Source organism: Chionomys nivalis, chromosome 15 (assembly GCF_950005125.1).
Source record: "Chionomys nivalis chromosome 15, mChiNiv1.1, whole genome shotgun sequence".
Lineage (NCBI taxonomy): Eukaryota > Metazoa > Chordata > Mammalia > Rodentia > Cricetidae > Chionomys > Chionomys nivalis.
Genome location: NC_080100.1, coordinates 13,416,639 through 13,436,606, shown reverse-complemented (window position 1 = coordinate 13,436,606; position 19,968 = coordinate 13,416,639). Strand labels below are relative to the sequence as shown.

At 36.2% G+C, this 19,968-nt stretch overlaps 1 protein-coding gene across 7 annotated transcripts in view; it reads left to right on the top strand.

The window, feature by feature from the left end:
- Cdh18 (cadherin 18) overlaps positions 1-19,968 on the top strand; it is a 736,062-nt gene that overhangs the window by 312,657 nt on the left and 403,437 nt on the right. Inside the window, exon 3 of one of the 7 annotated variants that reach the window (XM_057789879.1) lies at positions 832-903. The exons of the other annotated variants lie outside the window; for them this stretch is intronic. The gene's annotated coding sequence lies outside the window, so the exon portion shown is untranslated. The remainder of the gene's footprint in view (positions 1-831; positions 904-19,968) is intronic. 7 annotated transcript variants of the gene reach the window in all.

Sequence of the window (19,968 nt, the reverse complement as noted above, 5' to 3'; positions counted from 1 at the left end):
TAAACTATTTGTCATTTTATAGCATCCAGAAATTCAAAGGTTCAAACAAGGAATGCTCCAAGCTGCAAGCCAGTTTGAACAGCTCCACCTGGGGATCTTGTCCATTTTTCGGTGTGTTTGATTTTGTCAAAAATCAGGGACCTTTATCTGTGTGCAGTTATATCTAGACCTTCATTTCTATCCTGTTTTCAAACGTGTTTGTTTTATGCCAAGACCGTGCATGCTGTTTTTAATTATGTTTTGGCAGTTCCACTTGAAATCTGGGATAGTGATACCTCCTGTAGTTCTTTTATTATTCCAAATTGTATAAGCTATCCTGGAGGGTTCCTGCTTGCATAGTAAGTTGATAATTCTTTTTTTTCAACTCTTGCAAAGAATTATGTTGGAATTTTGATGAAGATTGCATTGAATTTGTAGAGTGAATTTTGGCAGAATAATTATTTTTACAATATTAATCCCACAGTTATGAGCTTGGGAGATCTTTCGATTTTCTAATGTTTGCTTCAATTTCTTTCTTTTGTGTCTTAAAATTTGTTTTATACAGATCTTTCACTTGCTTGAATAGAATTATTCCAAAATATTTTTGCCTCTGTTTTAAAAGGCATTGCTCCCAAGGCTTCTTTTTCATTACTCGAATTCAGTGTGTTTGCCATTTGTGTGGGAAGAAAAATGGTTCCGTTGTTGTTTGTTTTGTTTTGTTTTTGCTGTGTGTGTGTGTGTGTGTGTGTGTGTGTTATTCACATCCTAATACTTGCTGAAAATGTTTATCAGTTGTGGAAGTTTCTTGGTGCAGTCTTGAGGGTCTTTTATTTTTATTCAAATTCTGTACAGATGGAGCAACTTTAATCACTTCCTGTCCTGCTGGTATCACCTGAATCTCTTTCACTTGTCTTATTGGTTCAGGTAAGACATCAAGTACTGAATTAAACAGATACACACAGAGTGGTCATTTCTGAGTTAAGTGAAGATGCATTGAGTTTCTTTCCATATATGATTATATTATGCTTGCTTCCATGTTGAGGTGTATCTTTATATTTCCAGTCTCTGTGATACTTTTATCATGAAGAAATTTTGGATTTTGTCAATAAACTGAAAATTAATCTTTGAAAAAATACAGCTATACCATTCTTGGACATAAACCCAAATGACTGTAAATATTGCTAGACAGAAACAATGCTCTTTTCATTAGTTTATAAGACATGAAGGAATCTTCTTAGGCTGACAATTCTACATGATTAAACAAAACATATTAACCTATCAGAAAATTAACTTAAATATCAAGAATAAAATGTCTAGTTAGAATGTTACCAAGGGAAACAATCAGAAGAAACACAAAAGTTTAGGAAACACTTTTTAATAAGTGCTAGCATGACTGTGGGGAAGGCTAAACTTTATACCCAATTGGAGAGATGAAAAACTAATACAGACACTGTCATAATAAGCCTGGAGTTCTCACAAAACATAAAGAATGGGTTTCTCATTGCCTCATCTATACCACTCCCAGGGAAACACCCTAAAGACTGTATGTCCTACTACATAGACACATGTACAACCATGTTCACCAGTGTTCCAATCACAACATGTCGAGGATCAGCCTCGACAAAAATACCAAGGTAGGGGTGTGGGGATCAGAAAATAAGTAAAGAGTATGAAGATGTGAATAAAATAATAAAACAGAAACAGGATGGTATCTGGAGAAAGTTCCAGTGAATATTGAAAATCCTCTCATTTAACTTTCCATGTGCTTTTATATCCCAATAAAAAAGGCAACAAAAGACTTCTTTACCATGAAACAAAGGACAACTCAAAGAGTTAAATGCTTTAACACTTTGAGACATCACAGCATTAGCATTCTGTTGTTTAGGCAGGGAACTCACACTAGACCAAGAACTCTGAAAGCAGTCACTCCCCAGGTCACCTATTACAAAAGGAGAAGTACACTTGTATATCCTGACTATTTGTCAGAATGGAGTGGATCTACCTGTATGAGCCATCTTAATTTCAAAGAAATCAAGTAACCACATCCTGGGTCAGGATGTGTAGTCCTGGTTGTTGTCAACAATTTTTAGCAACCTCCAAATCCACCATCAGATAAGGTGAATATAGGCTCACATTTTTGGGCCTCCACAACAATAACTACAAAGTAGAATAAACCAAATGTTCATTAACCAACAAATGAATAGGGAATTCTTAGTATAAGCAGTACAATATTCTTTAGCTTTAATGAGAAGTGAAATAAAAAAATTATGGGTAAGCAGATGGAATTGAAAAATATGTTTAGTTAAATCGTGAAAGTCCAAAAAGAAAAATACAATGTGTTATCTCTCATATGTGGATACTAACTTCAAATCTTTAGTATATTTAGCTGGAGATCACTTGGAAATCTTGAAATGACTCAGTACTGAGGGGATAAATATATGGAGGGCAGAAAATCGCACGAGTGAGATGAAGATGGAGAGGGAGCAGAATATTGTATAGAAATGGTCAGGCAGATGGTGGGTGATGGAGACGGAGAAATGAGAAGGGACAGGGGAAAGGTTAACCTAATGATGTATGTATGCATGAAAAAGATAGTTGAGAACCTGTGCACTTGCAGCACAATTAAAAACAAATATAAGGAAATGGTAAAAGTAGAACACATGTGATAATGGGCAGGGTTGGGATGCTGGTATAAAGAATTGGTGGCAGAGGAAAGACTGGGTAGAAAGTCAGTCAAACAAAACTAACGTGGAGGCAAATACATCTAAAATCTGGCCCATGAAAAATGGCTTTCCCTAAAATCCTAAAGGCTAAGTCTATCAAAACTGGATCCCACACTGCACCAAATCATGTTTATTAATAAAATCACAAAAATAGTCTGCCAAAATATTGCTATGACAAGTGTCCCAATTTTATAAGATGAATAACTGAGCCAGAAAGGTAAATAAAATTGTGTAATAAATTCTTGCTGAAGTTTTTGACTCACATTATTTGAAATTGAGTACAATGTCCCATATAATCCTTTGGATAGTTACAGTACAAGAGACAACCGACGGCCAGAGAGACTGATTGTGAAGGTGGATAACATTTAGTGAACCTATAAATATTTTTCTATAAGTATATTTTGCTACATAAGCTTTTTTCTAGAAGAGTGGTCCTCCTTTATATTAATTTACTCATAATTTTAATTTAATACAAAGAAGCACTTATAAGACCTTGGTGGAACCCTGGCTTGCTCCTTGGTTTTGAATGTCTCTACGGAATGTTTTATAATCTTAGGTTAAAATGGTTCTTTGTTTATAACAATAGAGCAGTTACAATATTTGCTGAATTGTTTTATTAATTATTTAGTAATATTCCTGCAATGTATTAGTTTTTAAGTTTAATAATTTTAGGGCTGAGTTCATAGCTGTCATCAAACTAGCCCGACCACTGAGGTAAATGTGTCAGGAAAGTTCTTAAAGCTGCCGGGAGGAAGCAATCACTCACATAGTAAATATCACCCCAGAGATCCTAGATATCAGAGAACTTATACAAAATATGCAAGGCTTATTTTCATAAGTTATGAAACTTTTACAAATGTGATCTTATTTTCCATTTCAAAGCAGCTTTTTTACATCGCAATTCTAGAACAAATTTAGCTTTAGAAAAATGAATCTCACTCACACAAAAAAAGAAGCACAAATCTTTAAAGTACTGAACTGTTTTCTTTCAAAACCAGTTGTCATGCATTTCAAAATAAGCACTGAGTAAATTTTGGATTGCTTGCACTAAAGAAAACTGAACAAACTAAATGCCATCCTCTGAGTGATTCATGTTTAATTAATTAGATTAAGCAGATTAACATGTTTTTCCTTTACACCAAAAAGATACCTTTTTTGTCAGAGGTATGCTGTTTTCATTTTTAAACAATTTTATTTTAATAAATGATGACATTTATCTCATGAATATTTATATTTTTATAAATTCACAGTATGAAAAACACGCAATATGCCAGATTGGTACATGTAAGTAGTTACTTAAATGAGAACTGTTGTCATTGTTTACATAATTTTCTGTGTGATTTTCATGTCTTGAGTCACAACTTCCTAACTTAGAGTTAGTAGTTAACTTAGCAGTCACTGCATCTTTAGGTACTATTTCAGGCCGTGCTTGGTAGTGGAAATGGAAACCAACTATGTACTTTCCATTTAATGTAAATAGCATTGACACACTGATAAAAGCTTGCAAGATTAAAAACTTCAAATAATTAATATTTACATGCCTAAGATTTATTTTTTTCAATTCCTTATAATCTATACTTCATAACTTTGTTTCAATTTTTCTTATTATTTTGTATGTTATCTAGTGGATTATTTGACCTGAACTGTACAATCTGAATGTGTGACTAGGGAATGATACTTACTGTGTAGGAAATATATTTGAACCACATCTTCAATGTATATAGCCCAAGTGTCTAAATTATACCTAATAAGCCATATAATATCTTTACCTAAGAAGAAAATGAACTTTCATCATAAAAGACTCATGTAAATCTACATATTGAATATATTTATTTAATGTTGGTAGAAATAAAATTTAATAATGGTAAGCATTAATATTTGAAGAATATTCTCTTTAGTTTCTGTCAACTTTAGAGAAGTATAGACATTTAGGAAGAGAGAAGCCCAATGGAGTATAAAGGCCTCAGTCATATTGGCCTATAGGCATGCTTGTGAGGCATTTTATTTCATATACATATAAAATGTTCTCTATATAATGTTTCATATACATAAAACAAAACTATATATGATGTGATATATGCATATGTGTGTGTGTGTGTTTGTTAAGAATATCAAAAGAGTTTGAAGGGAGGGAGGAAGTCCAATTTATTTAAAACACAGTGTACACGTGTATGAAATTCTCAAATTACAAAATATATGTTACCAAAAAGAATTAAATGCAATGCAAGATTTGAAAAGCAGTATTGATCAAAAAAATCTTGTCATTTACTTAATTTAATTATACCTTAAATAAACATTTTTCTAAGCTAATGTGTGTTTGTTAAGACAATGATATTCTAAAAGTGCTTTACATGTTGATGTATCCTACCATATTAAAATGTTTGTGATGGGAACTGTTTAAAGACACATGATTGAACAACAATTTACATAGTAAGGAAATATTTATGCTGCCATCATTGTTTGACATTTTCTAAACACCAGGGATAAAGTACTTAAGAACCCAAACCATGTCCTTCTTCTCGTGATGTTGGCATTCTCTTAGTGGTGGTACTTACTTTTTTGTCCTATGTAACAGAAGAGGGTACCTGAACTGGCCTTCCCCTATAATCAGATTAGTGACAGCTCTCACTGGCATCATAAAACATACACCCAGTAACTGATAGAAAAAGATTCAGTCATCCACAGCCAAGCACTGGGCTAATCTCCGAGATTTCAGTTGAAGAGAGGGAGGAAGGATCGTATGAGCAAGCCGGGTCAAGATCATGTTAGGGGAAACTACAGAGACAGCTGATCTTGTCTAGTGGGAGCTCCTGGACTCTGGACTGACAACTGGGAAACCTGCATTGGACAAAGCTACATCCTCTGAATGTGGGTGACAGTAATATAGCTTGATCTGTTGAGGAGTGTCTGGTAAAGCAATCAGGACTTATCCCGTGTGCATGACCTGTTTTTGGGAGTCTATTCTGTATAGTGAAATACATTGCTCAACCTTGATACAGGGTGGAGGGGTTTGGTCCTGCCTCAGCTTGCTATGTCAGACTTTGTTGACTTTCTAAAAAGGCCTTTACCTCCTCTATGAGTGGGTGAGAGTGGTGTGAGGGAGAGGTGGGAGGGTAGAACAAGAAGGGAGGGGGAATCGAGGTTGTTACATAAAAAGAAAAAAAATAATAAAAAAGAATTAAAGAAATCCTTTGAGAAGTACACCTACCTTTCTTTTTGCTTTGAATATATGGACTGCCCCATTTTTTTCACTGTCATAATTTGCCTTAGCAGTTCGAGTTGAAGGATTTTTCCTTGCTATCTTCAGATAGTAGTGAGGACAACTTGATATATGTTCTTGGAATCTGGTGCCACCTTTACATGAACAAAATATGCTGGGGCATACCTCCCTCCACTTGAAAATTTGTATTGAAGGCTGAGAAAATTTATTCTAACTAAATATCTTGCCCACTCTTGCATATGAAAATGCATTCTGTAAATTTAGAACATGTCATATATTTTAAACTCTAACTTAGAAATGAAATAAAACCTTCAAGGGGCATTCCCTATTTAATAATGAAGGGGGAAATGCCAATTTTTTTTCTTCCATAGAAAGAAACAGTTGTTTCTCATACTGATCTCAGGAGCAGGTGCTTATGTATTCCTGTCATCTATATAAAGGACTTTCCATTTCAGGCCAGGTAACAAAATGAAAGTGTAAATGTCTCCTTCAGTGCCTCTGGCATCCTTCAAAAAGAAGAACCTGTGTGTTAACTCAGTGGGGGGGTACTTCTCTCCACCGCTTCCGTTTCTTTCATTCAGAAGAAGCACCTTTTGGAATCAATGGCTGCTGAGAGAAAGCGGGCTGTCCTGAAAACCCATTGTGAGCTGAGTTTATTTACTTACTTTATAAATCCACATTTAGCCTGGCTCTCTGAGCATGGGTGCAGAATACAAATACAGAAGCTATATTTACCGCATGCTTTCCTGCAGTGGATACATTCCAAGTATCTTTGAAAAACTTATCTCACTGGCTTATGAACAACAACAAGAAAAAGCAGCCTTCCTCGACACACGCTCGACTTGGCTTGCAGATATAAGATGACTCCACAAATTAAAAATATGTATTCAACTGAAAGAAAAGGTGTTTTAGAATTCAGGATTTGAGAACTGAGAGCTTAGCTTGTTTGACTGCCAAATTTGAACATGAGAACACTTCACAACTAAAGAGGCTTACTTTTTTTTTTCAAAGCCTTAAACTATTGTGATAAGAATTATATAATTCCATTCATTAGTAATAAGTCAGAAGTGCTTCTTAGCGGTAATCAGGTGTATCTAAAATGATTACTCCATAACATGTTTTTCACAATTGAAAATATAATAAAAATAAAATTGTGTTAAATTCCCAAGAACAACAAAAATTGATTTTCTTTTGCTGACTGCCATTCCTAGAAGCAGAGAAAGTTGTGTTGATGGGGGAGGGCATCATTATCCATCCCTGCTGCCAGGACTTCTGCATTCTCATCCTTCCACCAGGGATCTAACTCTACCTTGCGCCATGACAGAGACTGTAACACCTTCAAAGTCATAGACAGTCAAATTTGTATCAGGAGTTAGCTCCTCCAAGTAGCGGATGAAGAGCTGGCATTTTGTTCTTCTAGGATAACTAATAACATATTGAAACTTAAGAATGTATATTTTTTCCCATATGGCTTGAGTAACTTGGAAGTCTGGCAGCTCCTAGCCATTCTTCATACAAGCTGCTATTTCTGAAAGGAGCCATAGGAGTCTGGGCACATGGTAAGCTAACATAGAGCTAGATAAAGTAAAGCTGAGGTATGGGAACGAAAACATGTGTTGGCAAAGAGGGTGATGGACAAGGGAAAGAAGGGATAATCAAACTGAAGAAGGAAAAAAACTAAATCTAGAGATCTATAACCTCCAATGCTGAAAATTGCTCACAAAGGGATAGAATTTTTTCAGATCTCAGGAACCTCCATGCTGTGCAGCCTTCTTTAGCATCTTACTGATTTGATTACTGTATTTTTAATGTAAATAAGCACTAAACGTTATGGGAAACAGAGCATTGCTGTAGTACAATTCTGTTCACTGTCGTTTCAAACCCTTATGTGTACAATCCTTGTGGCAAACTTTCTCATCCTTCCCTTTGCTACATAATTCATGCATTCTCGCCTCATATAATAAGCAGTTTTAAACACTACCCATTTTTATGCATTACACATTTTATAATGTAATATGTCACTTTTATGAAATAGATTTGTAAAGGAAAACAATGTCACTAAGAAATTTATGAGGAAATATATATTGTGGTTTCCATTTTCAGTGAAGAAGACAATATAAAAAAGTCATTATATTGCAATAGGGGAATTAGCAATTTTGCTCTAAGAACTGTTTTAGTAATGATTTAAATGTAATTTTGACAATTCCATAGAAGTATATACTGAGTCCTGACTCCATCTATACACCTTCTTCTCCTTTCTCCCAACATTTACCCTTGCTACCCATCTCTGGTCACACCCATTGTGCTCTGAGCAATATTAGCACATTTCCTTCTCACTTTCACTTATTTTGTTTCCATTTTGTTTTTGTTCTATTTCCTACTGAGTGCAACCAGGGCTGCCAGCATGAACATGGGTGTGTGGATATCTGTTGAAGCATGGGGAAGTCATGATGGATACAGCGCTGAAGACAATGACTCTAGTTTTACAAGATGCCATCAGCTTCCAAAGTGTGTTGCAGTTTTAATGCAAAACTCAACAAGACATGATTGCAAGGTCCCCTACACCATGATGCAAGGTTATAAGGTTTTGCTGCCATCTGATGTAACCAATCCATAGAGCATGTATTTCCTCCACCTTGAGAGCTTGTCATAAATATGAACATCTGTCTCAGCCTAAAAACTATCCCCAATGAGGTCTCAGAAAATGAATATTAACACCCACATTCCATAAGCTGGAAGAAGGAATCTAACAGCCAGACATAGATGTGACATCCTAGAGTCCTTTTTTCTGTCTTGTGTTATGTCACAAACTATGGAAAATAGATGATTAAGGTGAGGGCAAATGTGATATTCAGAGACTGCTTGAAATCTACCTGTAGAAAACAAAAGAGATGATATTTAGGCAAAGCACTGAAGGAGATCATTAGGTGAATAGTTGATAAAAGGTCTCAGAGTTGTTGAAAATTGTGTGTGGCATCCAAAAGAGTATTAGTTTCAGATTGAACTATTTACATTTATTTGGAATTTGTTTATATTTATGAATAATGTTGTTAAAATTATTTTATAGTGTGTATGAGAAAAAATTAGGGAGTCCTTAAGTTCCATAACCAACTAGGCAGATGCCCTCAGCTTTAGAAACATGGAGAAAAGTGGTAAGAATCTTGTAGATGACTTAGTACTCATTAAATGATATAAAATCACCAAGAACACTTGGGGAAAAATGAGAATGAGAAGAAATTGAAAGTATATCTGAGAGATGTTTTAGTGTTTAAGAGCAATGCTTGCTCTACTTAAGGACTTTGATTCAGTTCCTAGCTCCTACCTAAGAGAAGACAGCTGTCTGAAAGTTCATTTCCAGCTGGCCCGCGGCACCCTCTCCTGGCCTCTGTGGGCAGTGAATACACGTGGTTCACAGAACTACAGTCAGGCAAAACAACCATCTACAAAAAGAAAACTCAATTTAAATAAAAGCATATATATATATAATGAAATATAGATAGATAACAAGAAGAGTACAGTGTTCCTAACAAAATGTTTTTATACATCATCAAATAGCTTTATGCAAGTTTAAAATGGCACATTTTAAACTGTTGTTCTGAATTATATATATGGATGTGTGTCACAGGTGGAGTGGCAGCACCTGCAGCTCTTTTGCTTTTTGTTAGTTGTTTGTTTCTGGCGTTCCAGGCAGTTGTGAATTCTCTGACATGGGTGCTAAGACTTGAACTCCAGTTCTCTTGTCGACAAGTGTTCTTAACCACTGAGCCATCTCACTGGCCCTCCACCAAGTGATGTTTAACCTCTGAAATAAATAAACATGTGACCCAGTTCTTTCCTGAAGCTTTCTTTTGATTATGTTTTATAAGGTGTACTCTTCTAACGTATTTCAATATTAAGCTGCAGAATATTTTATATATTTATTTGAGCAAACAGATTCATGCATTGAAATACACAAGCATAGTGTGCGACACACAAGAAATGCAGACAGGACAGCTTCCAAAGAGCCAGTGTGAAGGAGAACAAAAGTATTTGATTTGTTATAGTTGTTATTACCTCTACAATAAATTATACATGTGACCATACCTTTACTTTCTGGACAAATAATAAATGTAAGGAAGACAAAGTAAATTTTATTATATTACAAATCCTTTTCTTCTGACTCAAAATTTTTCTTTAACTTTTTGGTGTCTTGTTTCTAAATTGTTTGATAATTGTGTGTATAAAGTGTGTGTGTGTGTGCTCATAATTATAACCTGCGCAGTTGCTCAGTCTTTAAACTTTTACTTGTATGTCTATGTTCTCAGGATTAGCTATCTAGAATTGTGAAATTACAGGTAACAAAATTTAAGAGAGGGTGACATTTCTAGAGTGGGAGATTTCTGGAGAATGAATGAACAGCATTCCCTTCCCAATAGTATTTCCTTTTAAAAAGAAAAATACTTGGTTTCTCAAGTTCAATGCTCTGTTACATCCTATTATTCACAAGTTAAAGACAAGACTTCCTTTGATATGATCAGTGATTACCTTGTGTTATTTTGGTAGTAAGAACCTACCACTACTCTGCTTGGATATTTCACAAACCTCCTAATTCAATAAGCATTTCTTTCCCTACGGATTATATAAGTAATAAAACAACTTTTCTGTTTTCCAGTTCTTCATGTTGTCCTTATGCATACATTTAATTAAGCTTCAATTCTTAACTAAGATTGCTATAACTTAAGTTACTACAAATTTATTAATGAGTTTAACATTTACCAAAAGTACTACAAATAACCATTTGCATAACAATTAAAATATGAATGAATACATATATGTCAGGGTGTTTTCAATCTCCACAACACAGTGATTGAACCTATCTGTTTTGAAATTCCACGTCATGTCAATAATATAATAGGAAGAAACTGCCACTGACTTTCAGTCTTCCTGTTTTGGTATTCATGTTCTTATAATTAAAATTAAAATAAGCTTCAAAGCTGATTAGTTTTAGCATGCCTAAAACAATCAGACAGACTTTTATGTTAATTTTTTAAAAAGAAAACAAACTATCTTTTTTTTTTTTTTTTTTTTCATACCAATCCCAGTTCTTACTCCCTCCACTTCCTTCATTGCCTCCACCTGGCCTCCAATCTCACTCCCCATCCACTCCTCAGAGAGGGTAAGTCACATTGCTCTGGGGAAGGTCCTAGGCCCTCCATACTTTATCTAGGCTGAGCAAGGTAATCCATCCAAAGAGAATAGGTTTCAGAGAGTAGGGATAAATCCTGGTGCCACTGACAGTGGCCCCGCAGTCTGCCCGAGCCATACAACTGTCACTCACATTCAGAGGGACTAGTTTGAACCTATGCTGTTTCCTTCCCTGTTCGACTGGAGTTGGTGAGCTCCCATTAGCTCAGGTAAACTATTTCAGTGGGTGTACCCATCATGATCTTGATTTTTCTCTTATTTTCACTCTTTCCACTCTTTCAACTGGACTTTGGAGCTCAGGCCACTGCTCTGATTCAGGTCTCTGTCTCTGTTTCCATCAGTTGCTGGATGAAGTTTCTATGGAGATATTTAAGATATTCATCAGTCTGACTACGTGGCAAGGCCAGTTCTGGCACCATCTTCTCTATTGCTTAGGGTCTTAACTGGGGTCATCCTTGTGGATTCCTGGGAATTTCTCTAGTGCCAGGTTTCTTGCCAGGCCCATAATGACTTCCTCAACAAAATATCAGTTTCCTGCTCTCATCTCTGTCCTTCCTCCATCTCGACTATCCCATTCCCTCAAGTTCTCCTACACCCTCCTCCCCTTGTTCCCTCCTCCTTCCCTTTCATCCTCCCTACTACACCCACCCCCATGCTCCCAATTTTGTCAGGCAATTTTGTCTATTTCCCCTTTCCAGGTGGATCTATACATGTTTTTCTTAGGGTTCACCTAGCCACTTAGCTTCTAGGATCATGAACTCTTGACTCACAATCCTTTGCTTTACAGCTAGTATCCACTTATGACTGAGTACATACCATGTTCATCTTTCTGAGTCTGGGTTACCTCACTCAGGATGTTTTTTTCTAGTTTAATCCACTTGAATGCAAATTTCAAGATGTCATTGTTTATTTATACCACTGAGTACTCTAATGTGGAATGTACCACATTTTCTTTATCCATTCTTCAGTTGAGGGGCATCTAGATTGTTTCCAGCTTCTAGCTATTACAAATAATGCTGCTATGAACATACTTGAACAATTGTCCTTGATATATGATTGAGCATATTTTGGGTAAATGCCTAAGAGTGGTATTGCTGGGTCCTGAGGTAGGTTGATTCTCAATTTTCTGAAAAACTGCAATACTAATTTCCAAAGTGGTTATACAAGTTTGCATTCCCACGCCAATGGAGGCGTGTTCCTTTACTCCACATCCTCTCCAGCATAAGCTGCCATTGGCACTTTTGATTTTAGTTATTATTACAGGTGTAAGATGGTATCTCAGAGTTATTGATTTGCATTTCCATGATGGCTAAGGATGTTGAACATTTTATTAGGTGTCTTTCAGTCATTTGAGATTCTTCTGTTGAGAATTCTGTTTAGTTCTGTACCCCATTTTTGATAGGGTTATTTGGAATTTTAATGCCTAATTTCTTGAGTTCTTTATATATTTTAGAGATCAGTTCTCCATCTGATGTGGGGTTGGTGAAGATCTTTTCCCATTCAGTAGGTTGCCTTTTTGTCTTGTTGACTATGTCCTTTGCTTTACAGAAGCCTTCAGTTTCAGGAGATCCCATTTATTTATTGTTCCTCTCAGTGTCTGTGCTACTGTCATTATATTTAGGGTGTGTTCTCCTATGCCCATTCATTGAAGACTACTTCCCACTATCTCTTCTATCAGGTTCATTGTGGTCACATTTATATTGAACAGACTGGATTTTAAAACAAAACTAATATATGTTAAATAGAGATTAGTAAAATCTCATTTAAAGAATAGATTATTTATCTTACTTTGATCAAGAACAAAATTGCTAGTATTATGGTTGTCCATCTTAGGGTTGGAAAAAAGATAAATTCATATCTATAAATAGCAGATTATGAGTATTTTCAAAATAATGCATTTATCTGTCTAGTAATTTTGTATGTCTTAAGTGAGTTTATGTGCACTACAGATGTACAGCATCCAGCAAAGGCCAGAAAAGAGTGTTAGGGCCCCGGGATCTATAGTTACAAGCAATCATGAGCATTCCCGTGGGTGCTGTGAACTGAACAGGGTCTTTTACAAAAGCAGTAAGTATACTGACCTCTGACCATCTTTCCAGTATCCACCTGACACTTACCAATTGAGATTTTTTCATTACTTATTAGATTTCCACTATTAAAATAAGAATTTACCATATACTCTCTCCTTAATTTTTCTTGTCCTATTTTTAATCATTATCCTTACTTCTTACTTTTCTCATTATACTTCCAGCTCTAGTAAGCATAATTAAGTTTTTCTTATTTCTACTTTGTTGAAGCTTTCTTTACTTTCCTCTTGTATTTTGAGCATGTCAGTACTTATGGCATTCTGTTGTGACTGCTTGCCTGCTAATTTTCAGTAATCTTGCAAGATTTGCTTTTCTTTGTCAAGATTGATTCTCTCCTTACCTAGAATATCATGCATGCATTAGAGAGGTATAATTAAAATTCATGGCAAAACTTTTATGACTCTGAGTACATTATTGTCCTGCAAAAGAGTATATTTAAAAATATATTCATATATATATATTTATATATACATATATGTATGTATGCCAATAAACAACCATTGAAAATAAAAAGGCCATGAATTTGAAAAAGATCAAGAAGGGTGACATAGGATGACTTGGAGGAAGTAACTGGGAAGGACATGTAATCTAATTATATAAATATAGCATAATTATTGTTAAAATTTTCCAGCCTTAGAGGCCTCTCTGCTGATGCAATAATCCAAATTAAAGCAAATCAAACCAAATTAGAAAAGGTCCAGGTTTAATAGATCCCAGAACTCCTGGGAGGCCCTTCAGGAAACCACAGAGGAAGGGAAAAAAATGGGGAGATCACATGTTTGTTCTCTGGGGGGCAGTTTAAAAATCCTGTGGGAGTGGTCTTGACCCTTTTTGCAAAGGGGTCACTATTTGATGGGCTTTCTTGGAGGTGGAGTCTGGACTATGGCAACTCCCAGGGGAAGGGTCGTGAAATGGACCTTTCCACCCAACATTCCTAAATGGATGCCAGGAGCTGGGGGCAAAGCCCCATTCAAACATTCCAGACTCTTTGGATAAGAATGTTATGGGCTGAGGTGATACTTCTAACCAAACATTCTAGACTCCTTGTATAAAGGGGTGCCAGGGAGCTAAGATGACACTTCCAACCAAACATTCCAGACTCCTTGCATAAAGGGGGTACAGACTCAAATCTGGCTATTTTCTGCAAGTATGGTGAGACATGGGAGAGGGGAGATCTAGGATTTGGTGAGCTCATGCTCAGCAAAAGGTGTGGTTGGAGAGGCATCTGGTTTACTGCCATCCTGGAGACCTCAGGCATCTGTTCCTTGAGGGAGATAAGAAGGCAGGTAGTTAGAAAAAAAAAAAAAACTATATATATTTTTAATTGGCCCATGAATGGGGCTAGTCATGGGAAGGGCCATTAACTGCTAGAAAGAATGAGACAGAGAACTGCCCTGGTTGTACAGGGGAGACACAGGTGTATAAGTGAGACACATGAGCAGATATGCCCTTTAAAACCAGATTAGTTGGTTAGTGTCCTTTTGAGCCTGGAGAGTTGGTACCAATGGTGAAGTCCCAGGATCTGGTGCAGGTGTTAGTGTTGTCTGGAGGGCCCTTTGTAAGTTGGTCTTGGCCCAGACAGTAGGAGTGACCTGTAAAATATGCTTGAAAATGGGTGGGGTTAAAATAGGCTCTGGAGATGGTTAGTTTTTTCCAGACCTGACTTTTTGATAAAGCAGCAGAACTTTTCCCAGAAACCTGTAGGTATTTGAAGGCAACTGAAACAGGAACATTTTAGAAGACAATTAAAGGGAATTGGGAACTCTGGATCTTTGAAGATACAACTGAAACCTGTGAATCCTGGATTTGAAGTCTACAAAAGAGGCATACCTGTCTGTATTTTAGGAGAAAACTTAACAAATGAAGTAATGAGTTACCAGCACCTTAATTCGTCAAATGCCATTAGACAGATCTGGGAGGGATAAATGAGCAGAAATGAGACAGTTTCTTTTAGTTACACAGGCAATCCCATGTCTCTCTGTAATAGTCTTTGATGAACACCAGTCTAAGAAACAGTACCTGCCATTCGTTAGCTGCTGAGTCCAAGATTTTCCTGTGGGGGGAAGATTTAGTCTACCTGTCTTGGCAGGATGAAATGATCCATCCCCTGGTGTAGTGTTGAGGAAGCTAATGATGTTGAAGTCCCCTTTTTATTGTGTGATTGACTTTGCCATATCCAAAGGCAAGCATCCAGGCAGAAGATCTTTTGTAACAACATAACTTCTTAGCCGGGCAGTGGTGGGGCACGCCTTTAATCCCAGCACTTGAGAGGCATAGGCAGGCGGATCTCTGTGAGTTCGAGACCAGCCTGGTCTACAAGAGCTAGTTCCAGGACAGGCTCCCCCCCCCCCCAAAAAAAAAAAAAAACATATCTTCTTGGAGGAGCTATAGGATGCTGCTGTCCTGTCTCTGTGTTATAAGCTCTTTTGTTAAATGCCATGCTCTCAGATCTGTAAAGACACTTGAGAATTGGGAACCATTATCTGTTAGTTATATTTAAATTATGCATATAAATTAAATTTAGACATGTGTTTTACCCAGTTAGTAACAGCTTTCCAGTGCTAGTAAATGTAAGGAGATTAAAAGGAATATTTTAGTAAGTTATAGAATTTTGAAGGCAGAATGTCTTCTTGGTAGGTCCAGCACACATGGGTACACTTACCAAAAATGGAACTGAGGTCAAAATGGCAGCTACCCACATGTTCGTATCTTTTTAGAGCTGTTGTAATCTGGAGTTACAAGTTTTACAGATCTTAAAACATGGGAACATACACACAGAGAAATAAAAGAAGCATACTATGGAAACAAACACACATACACACATAGACATAAAAGCATAGTGTGGCCACATTATTTTAATAGACAAATAAAACTTTTTTTAGAAACATGTGTCAGCTGACCAACTTAGAAGCCAGGGAAGCACACAGGTGGTCCCATTAAGGACCAGATTAGCAGATGCTCCAAGAGGGAACAGAAATGTAAGGACAGAAGACCTATATAGATCATATTCATTGTAGAGTGTCCCAACAGGAGACAAACAGCAAACAGCTAAAGAAACTAGGAGGAGGGGGGACACAGGAAAAGACAGCAGCCGGAAACCAAAGGCGGTTAGAGACTTGTTTGTTTTACAATAGGTGTTCCATAGCCCCAACTTCAAAGAATTTTTGTAAAAGGCAGCCCAAGGGCATTTGGAGATCAGGCCTCCAATTGCAAGCGTCCATTTTTACAAGTCTATGTCAAGTTCGGGAACTCAGTGCCTACCACAAGCTTCCACAGTGGTAAGAGTCAAAAAACAGAGGGGCTTGAGAACTTCTTAGAGGACCATCTCCGTGAGAACTTCTTAGAGGACCATCTCCGTGCCACGGAATCCAGCCATGGTGAGGACTGCCTGGCTGCTTTTAGTCAGGTCAGGAATCTGGTCCAGGCTGCTACTTCAGCAGACTACCCAACAAACAAATAGGCCCTATGCCCTAGGGGCATGTACTTGAAAAAAGGGAATTTACCAGATGAAGCCAATCTTAGCCTGGCAGAAAACAGGGTGAGAAGAGTGTTTTTTGTTTGTTTGTTTGTTTGTTTGTTTGTTTGTTTTTCCAACATCTAGCCCTCCCTGGGCCAGTGGGAAAAACAACCCATCTGGTGGGACAACCAGATGTTAAGTTTTTCTGACCCAGTAAGCCACTCTGCTGAGGCAACAATCCAAATCAGACAAAATCAAACCAAATTAGAGAAGCCCTAGGTTTAAAGGATCCCAGCATTCCCAGGAGGCCCTCTGGGAAACCGTGGAGAAGGAAAAGGAAAACCAGAGAGACTATGTGTTTGTTCTCTGGAGGGCAGTTTAAATAGCTTGTGGGAATGGTCTTGACCATCCCTAGCTTGGGGTCAATGTTAGGCAGGCTTTCTTGGAGGTGGAGTCTGGACTATGGCAACTCCCAGAAGAAGGGGCTTGAAATGGAGTTTTCCACCCAATATTCCACAATGTATGCCAGAATGTTGGGTGAAGCCCTACTCAAATATTCGAGACTCTGGATAAGGGTGTTAGGTGCTGAGGTGATGCTTCCAACCAAACATTCCAGACTACTTGTATAAAGAGGGCAGGAAGCTGAGGTGACACTTCTAACCAAACAATTGTATTAACCAAAAATAAAAAAAAAAAATTAAAAGTAATAGATTTATGTTCATCCTGGTCTATAATTCTTCTCTCAGTATACATTCACAATATATATTGTGTATAAACTATTTGTGTGCATTATTTTTGTGATTTTGTAGAAAATCTTATAATCTCTATAGAATTATTGAAATTCTAGGCAATTCCAAACTTCTATTCCCTGTTGCCTCTCCAAGGCTTTGAGTTCCAGAATCTTCTTCTGGATGTTTTCTCTTCATTGTCTTTATAAATTTCTCTCAGATGCATCTCTTTTTTGTTTTTGTTTTATTAATAAAATAAATAATATATCACATCTGCTTCTGACCCTCTACTTGTCTCTCAAACTATAGATGCTTGTGAAGCACCATTAGATTATATTGCTGAAAACAATACAGTACATATTTTGTGAAATACTTTAAGAGTCTCATGGCTTAGAAAGTTTGAAACAATTCACATTTGACATTCTTTAAACCAATATAAATTTACTGCTTTGAGAAAAGTCACATTTGTTGAAAGCATTATGTGAAAACCAGTTCAACTATAAAATCATCTATTGGCATCCATACTATATTTTTAAAAAGTTGGAAATAGAGGAATCAAAATGTATAAAAACATAATATAATAATGTTCCGGATAGAAATTGCCTAATGTATAAAAGAGTTACTAAGCATTTTCTGATAGGTTAGGATTGTTGAATTTTTATAAGAAAAAACAAAGGGTCCAGTGAATTTTATAAATGGTATACACCCATTATAGAAAATTTACCACAGAATACCTACAGAGAAATGAGCCATTGATTTTTAACCCCTATGATATCATTTAATTTGGCTAGTTTATCCTTCCAGATTTACTTAAATAACTCTTTGAGTCTCTAGTTTCATTCCCTAGAAGAGGGTATCAATACCTCTCTTCTTTGTTTATTAAGATCTTCATAGGTCACAGGTGTACACAGTTAAAAAGAAGGGACACGTTAGCAACTCAACTTGGGTAATTGATAGAGAGGAAAGTGCTGATTTTAATTCATCAAATGTTTTTTCCAAGCAGTTCCTTTTTATAAAGCTCTATTCCTCTGGCTAGTTTATAATACCTTAAGTCACTTGGAGGTACTTGGAGCACATCAGAAAGGAGGCACTAGTTAATGTGATTAACTCATTCTATGCAAGTAATGGAATAAGAATACAGTGTAGCTACAAAAAAAAATGAAGTAATAGACAGGGTTTCCCAAGTTCTGATTTTCATTCACCATTTTTAGCTTCTTCACTCATTTAAAAAAATCAAGGAAAACATTTAATAAAATTTAGATTAGGGTTAATTGGTAATGATAGGGAAGACAACAAAATGGTGGCACAAATGGAGGTATTCAACTCTAAATTCAAAGCATCCACCTTTGGGGAAAATTCCTTGAAAAATGCATTGAAATCACTTATTACTTTGAAAGGGACCCTAAACAAGACCTCACTATATATTCTGTTAATTTTAGACAATAACTGCATTCCAATGTGTTCAATGATTTTTAAAGTTTACCAAGATAATCTGATGTTGCCACTTGTAAAAAAAGAATCTAAGATTCACAAGAATACTTAGAAAACAGTTTAAATCCAATTAGAACTATATATAGAAATGGGACTTCTCACATCTGTAAGGTGGACAGTAAATATTTATTTCTGAGTGATACTTGCTAATACTCAGCTTCCTAATTGTTTTTCTGTATTGGGTAACAGCCTAAAAATCATTTTGATGTGATTGCACTTTTCAAACTTTAACAATAGACTATCTGAGAGCAAATGTTTGCTTCACTAAGTGTTCCAGATCCTTGTAAATTGCTTTGAATTTTTTTTTAAATAAGTCTGCAAGTCTTTGCTTCTAGTTAACTGGTACCCATATGATACTCTCTTCTTTATATATCAATCAGCTTACGTTACCAACATGTATCTTATGTGAATAGGTATCTTGAACATTTTCATCCTCATTATGTGTTAAAACTTTAGCATTTAATAAAGAAGATGGTGGTCTATATCTTACGGGTTATTTATTGCTACTCTTCTCATGTCTGATCTTAGGGATGAAACCCATAATTCCTGGGGAGGGACATGATGAGTCATCAATGTGAAGTACTGAATAGCTCAAGAATCATAACTAGACGTTCTGTAACAGTATTCTCGACATCCCTAAAGTTCAACCCTTTAATAAAGTTTCTCATATTGTAATGAACAACAACCATAAAATTATCGCATTGCTATTTCTAAGTCTAACTTTGCTACTGCTATCAATTGTCATATAGATATCTGATCTGCAGGATATTTCATATGTGACCCCAAATGGGTCATAGCCAACAGGTTAACAATCACTGTTCAATAAAATCTGTAGTGCCTAGACTTTATAACAGACATATCTGAATTAACTTGAGTTTCAGAAAAAATATTTTAAGTCTTTTGCTGCATTATATCACATGAACATTACTTAACTAGAAAATGTCATATTGAAAAAAGATGGGATAAAATGGACAATCCTCACTGCAGAAATCTTCTAGCAGTTGCTATGCATTTATGTCACAATGCCCAAATTAAAATCCATTTTGAGTAAGGGAAAGAATAATTATCCCCATTTTAATTAAGCAAATACTACACAGAC